We start from the raw sequence: 6,493 nt of genomic DNA, 5'->3' as shown, positions 1-6,493 counted from the left end.
CCTTAGGAGTCTATATTCAGCCTACTTATCACAGAGGGAAGTATTTTATATAGGCTGAGAGCATTTAAAATAATTTAATAAGTAAAACAATTACAGATTTGTCAACATATATATATAAAATGTTGAATTTGGGATCAGAAAACAATAGTCAGAAGGCACAGTCAAAATCAGTATTTTTGAATACAAATATTCAGAATGCCTATTAAAAAAATAAGTTATTTTAAGGGGTAAGAAACTTCAAAAGACCATTTTGGAAGAGTGTGCATGACATTAGTGATCACTGGTCATAGGTGGCTAGTTCAACATATGCCAACTGATAATGAGTTTTAGCACTGTTAACAATTTTTTAATAGATTTATTTCCAAGGCTATTTGCCGTCTTATTTTACTTTTGCTTTAAGCTTCAGAATGAAGATAAGAAATTCTCACTAAACAGACTGTAGAGCTCTGAAGTATAACAAAGGGCTCTTTCTTTTTGTCTATTCTCCTTTAGTAAGTAGTTGTGTCTAAGATGGAAATAGATACAGATCTGTCTTGGTTATTTGCAAGGAAAGATTTCTTGTTATTTCCTCACTTCTATAAAACTTAAAAAACTGGGATGATCAAATCTTATTTGGTATCTTGTAAGTTTCAAATTTGTAAGGGTTCATAGCCTATGGAATTCTAATTCCAAGTGGAAAATGATACATCAGGACAGGTAGCCCTGAAGTGTTGAAACTATACATTTGAGTGTGTAGGAACATTGGGACAGAAGGTAAAGCAGGGGAGAGAATATGAGGAAGTAGATTTCTCTAGAAGAGGACAAGGGAAAATATTATTTAGTGATCTTTTGTGCAAGGCACTGTGCCATATGCTTTGCAGGTAATATCTTATTTGCTTCTCATGCAACTTTCTGAGGTAAGTAACTATCATTCCCATCTTAGAAGAGAAAGCTGAGGTTAAGTGCGATTTGGGAATAGGACCAATGTCATGCAGCCAAACAGATCCAAGATTCAAAAGTTTTTCTGCCAGGACTCTAGAGCTCATTCTCCTTTACCATACCTGCTCTCTGTGGTAAAGAGCTTCAGAAATGAAACAGAAGGAAGTTGACCCAGGATTTTATAGTTTTCTGGTTTGAGGCAAGGTAATCCTTGGGGAGGAGTTAAAATCCTTGGGCTTAGATTTTAGTCACTCTTGAGTTACTCCTTCTAGACCAGTCTGTGAATCATTGTCAGCTGTTAGAGAACATACTTTATACCCTGAATTTTACTGGGGTCTTAGGAAGACATCATAATGGCATAGCAGTTGGCACCAGGTCTCCAGAGAATTAGAATGTAACAGAATAAAAATGATCTATCAGCTGGCTAAATTGTGTGGCAAGAACTTGTGGTTCCTCTCTTGTGAGCTATGGATGTATGATGGAGAAAGGAGTGCAATCTATGTGCTCATAGAATTGTTTATTCCTTGTGGAATGCTGCAAGTACAGCTGCTACTGGGCAGGGTGAGAGTGTGATTATTTTGATGTAAATGGGGCTGTAGGGAAACATTAGTATAGAGAGGAACACATTTTATAGACAAAAAGTACATTAAGGGATCAGAAAGGAAAGAGGACAAAGTAAGCTGGAGTCTGGGGGATAGCTTCAGAGAAGAAGTGGTATATCTATTGAGTCTGGAAGATTGAGTAGGATTTCACAAAGAGGAAAAAAAAAAGATGTCAGGTGTGGGGAACTACATAAACAGAGGGATAACCTGAATAATATTCATCTCACTCATAATATTTTCTACTTTGCCCAATTCCAAAAGGAATTGAGGCAGATTAAAAGAAATACCTATTAGTACACCTTAAAATAATGTTAAGCAGTTAAATTAATATTGAGAAATCGACTTTACATTTAGCTCTGAATTTCCTGGCAATGAAAGAAAAAATGGTAAACATGAGAATGTATCTGATAAATGGAAGTATACTAATTCTTTAGTTGAGAAATGATTTCGTCTGCTCCTAAATTCTAAATTGCATGAAAAGACATTGAGCAGCATGAGAGACATATTTGGTAGTAACATTAGGAAGGAATAAAACTCACCTTGTGGTTCTGTTTTCTACCGACCCTTGAATTCCTCTCCTTCAGCCAGTGGATGGAGAGGGAAAGAACTTGTAGCAGAGTTTATGAGCCACACAAAGTTTTCATCACATCTGCACACATTCGGTGTTCAGGACTTGGTCATGTGGCTATACGTAACTTGAAGCGAGGTTCAGAACTGAAGTCTAACTGTGAGCCCAGGAGGATAAGGGGAAGAATTTGTGCATTTGATGGAAATTAAAGGGTAGTTAGCATAAGAGAAAGTTTTCTGATTGGTATCGACATTTTGTGCTGGTAATTGAAGCAAGATCCAAATAATTTTAATGTCAGGTATTTTTATGAAAATTAAGGAACCTGATTAGTTTTTCTTCCCTATGGAGAGCAGTTCTAATTCTCTCTGATGGTGAGCTGGGCGGCAGGGATAGGGGATGGGTGCCTTTATTAAGAATCAACTTTTTTGTGTGGTATAGGATGGAGACTAGCTTATATTTAAGGAGTTAGGTTGAGAAGATATTGATAAAATGACTGTTTAGAATAGAAAGATCCTGAACATCATACATCAGGAACACTACAGAACTGAAATAATACGTGTTAAATGAGTGAAGGAGACTTGTTTAATTAGCCTTCCCTCATCCAATTACCTATTAGAAGTCTCAGCTTTGTTACTCAATCTTCTCCCTCTCTCCCAAGAAGAGGCTTGGCAAATAAGAAGTTGGCAAATAATAGATCCTCAGAAGTATTGTTATCAAAAATAACATTTTGGTTTTCTAATATAAGGGCTTTGTGGTCAGAAAGCAATTTGTATAATACTGACTTTGAAATTTCTTGCTTTAGTTACTACATGATCTATATTTATAAATATTCTATATGTCCTTATAAAGAATGTGCATACTCTAATTGTGCCAATAAATCAAAATGCTAACTGTATTGCTTAAATGTTTTATTCATTTTTTAATATTTGCCTATTGGATCTATCAGTTATGGAGAGATGTTAAATCTTACACAATGAAGGTAGATTTACCAATTTCCTCTATGGTTCTTGACTAAGATGACTTCAGTTTCACTAAACTGTAGACAGACTTTTTCCTGACCCTAAGTCCCTGACCACATTTTTCTTAGGGCATTTACTTTAGAAAACTTGTAAATTCTTTCTCTGTCCCTTTGAGATGTAAATCCTTTTAAAAGCCTCTTGCCAGTTTTACAACCCAGGGTGTCTTTCTCAAGTACCCCGGGAACCATCCCTTTGAAATGTAATCATCAAGGAAGCTAGTGCCCTATGGGAGGGTAGGTACCTAACTTCAGTGAGTGCCTTGCTCCAAGTTGCAAAACTGTTTTCTGTCTTAAAGATACCAGCAATTTTACTTTTCCTTTGGGTAATGCCAATTAGCAAACATAGATGACCCACGATCTTCCCACCCCAGTTCTTAAAAACTCTGTTACTCTTTGTTTCATCAGAGTTGAGTCTGGACTACATTATGGTTGGTGTCCCAGTTTCAATAGTCTTGAATAAAGTCTTCCTTATTTACTTAACTTCATGCAGTAACATTTTTGGTCTTGTGAAGTTTGCAGCTTGCAGTCAATCTAATTGTAGTTCCTTGTAGGTTATCTGACTTTACTCTCTGACAGCTTCTAAGACCTTCCTAGGACCACTTTAATTTTTTTAATCAGACTTTTCCCTACTGTGCAGATAATGTAAATTTGGATTACATATCCATGTGAGGGGAGGCCTATGTTTACTAATTCTCAGGGGAGACTATTATTATTGCTGTTACTTTCCACCCAAAGTGTTAGCAGAGATGAACAGGTTTCCCATTACTGCAGGCAGGTGGATGTTTTTCTACCCTTCCTTGGTGATGTGCCCCTTTCAGAGTCTTGATTCTAGGTGTGGGCCTGAGATTCAGCACATTTCTCCAACACATGCATACATTTTGGCAGACCCATGCCTAGTTTCCGGTTTTCTTCTAAGCAATAAATCCCTAGAGCTCTAGTTTCCAGCATCAGCATTGTTCAAAGATGGCCCTAGTTTCTTAGGTCACTTATCGTTTCTTATTTCAGCGCCCTATTTTTCTGTCTTTGCTATTTTTGTCTTCTGGAAATTTTTTTTTTATGAGGAGCTCAGCATGCATTTAAAACATATTTGATATAACCTATTATCTAGGTGCTGAACACAAAATTCCCAAAGTACAAGAAATGGGCAGAACAAATGAGAAGTCTGGATTTGATCCAATAGATTATGGGAATCTTGTGAATGATTTTCTATGGGGAATGTAGTATTTTGGACAAGGAAGAAACCTGGAAAGAGGTTTGTGAGAATTTGGGCGTAATAAAAGCAAGAGTGATAAAACTTTCCTCTGACTAGAAAAGAAAGCATACTGGATGGAGGTGGAGTGAGGTACTTGTTCCCCAAATGCCAGGAGAGTGCTTTCGTGGCATCCTCCCAGGGACAACAGGGATAATTGGTTCCATTATCACTTGACATTTAGGGCACATGTATGATCTTTCTAGTTATTTTTCATTATGTTAGCATTAGACTCAAGTCAAAATGTCCCAATTTTTTTGACGGTTTAGCTGCTGTCAAAACACAAAGGAAAACACCAGGACCTTGGGCTGTTTTACCCCATTTCAGGCACAAATGATTTCTGAGATGTGGAATGGGAGACTTTCTGACCTCTCTTCTCCCTTGAGGGCATGGTAATGGTAATGGCTTTGCACCTCCCAGGGACATGACATGAGACTCAGTTAGTAAATTGGTAAGTGGCTGACTGCACTGAAGGAATGTGTCTTCTTCAATCTGAGCACTGCTCCAGAAATTATTTATTAGTGAATAGCATTTTTATATTTCTTACGACCAAAGATGAATGATGAAAAAAAGAAACAATTCTAGATTCTCAAGAGTTACAAGGACAGAGGTATGAGGCATATTAATTATGAAAACAGCTCAAAATTTTTCTGATGTGTGTTCATGTGGCAGAACCTTGAAATCTAATTGGATTGCTTTGGAATGAAAATAACAGAAGAGCAGATAAAACAAGCCAAAAATAACAGTCTCTCATGGGTTCATTTTTTTGGCGGAAAATTGGCATCAGCAGGTAGGAAATATTAGCTCAAAGAGTGCGCTGCCATGTCCCTTTGGCTGATGGCTTTCTGTGGCTTCACGGAGACACCTCAGATTGACGTTCTGACCAGTGTTTGTATTTGGAGATAGGAAGAGTCCTTTCAATGCTGGATTGGCACTTGTAAGTGGCTGAATATGACTACGATTAAAGAATTGCTAAGAGCCTTTAGTACATGACAGCTTCAAAAATTGTGTGTTAGGAAGCGAGTTGATTTTGGGCAGTGCCTCTGAGTTTCCTACTTCTCAAGTCTGGACCAGTGGTGTTTCCAGGATCTCTGAGGGGGGAGGGCTTCAGCCATCAAGAATAGTGGCAGTTGTAGGGTTGTGTGAAGGTTGGAGCTTGCTCTAAAGCTGCATTTGTTTCATAAGCAGACTACTTTTAATGTTACAGATCAATAAAAATAGTAAATATCTAAAGTATTTTTATTCTTAACATAGGATTGAAGAAACCTCAATGGTCTATATCAATAATGTCTTTTAATTTGGGGGCTTTGGGGAGACTGGAGATAATGAGGTGTTGACTCCCAAAATACTCAATGCTATCAACACAGGCTTAGACATATCTTTAACATTACACAACTGTCTTTAAAGGTTCTTTTAAAATATGTCTTCTTCTAAAATACTGGTTTACTCCCATTGTTTTTCATGTTTTCTTGCTCTTTTGATGGTGGAACCCTTTGAAATACAGATTTGGGGAGTTAAAGTAATCACAAAGACATAGGCTAAATGTGTCACACACGGTTTCTATATCCACAGCTCTAAGGTTTTTATCACAGCATTGTTTTTGCTACTTCTATAAAAAATGCCATTTGAATCTTGATAGGGATTGCGTTGAATCTATAGGTGGCTTTTGGTATTATGGATGTTTAACAACATTAATTCTTCCAATCCATGAACGTGGGATACCTTTCCATTTGTTTGTATCATGTTTGATTCCTTTCATCAATGTCTTGTAGTTTTCAGAGTAGAGATCTTTCACTTCCTTGGTTAAATTTATGCCTAAGTATTTTATTGTTTTTGATGGTATCATGAATGGAATTGTTTTTTTAATTTCTCTTTCAGATACTTCCTTGTTAGTGATAGAAACACTGCTGATTATTTTATGTTAATATTGTATCTGCAGCTTTACTGAATTGGTTGATTAGATCTAACAATTTTTTTGGTGGAATCTTTAGGATTTTGAATATATAAAATCATGTCATCTGCAAATAGAGACAATTTCTAATTCTAATGCCTTTTGTTTCTTCTTCTTGCCTGATAGCTCTGGCTAGGGCTTCCGGCACTATGTTGATTAGAAGTGGTGAGAGTGAGCACCCTGGTCT

Source organism: Diceros bicornis, chromosome 5 (assembly GCF_020826845.1).
Source record: "Diceros bicornis minor isolate mBicDic1 chromosome 5, mDicBic1.mat.cur, whole genome shotgun sequence".
Classification (NCBI taxonomy): domain Eukaryota; kingdom Metazoa; phylum Chordata; class Mammalia; order Perissodactyla; family Rhinocerotidae; genus Diceros; species Diceros bicornis.
Note: the sequence above shows the minus strand (reverse complement) of the source record.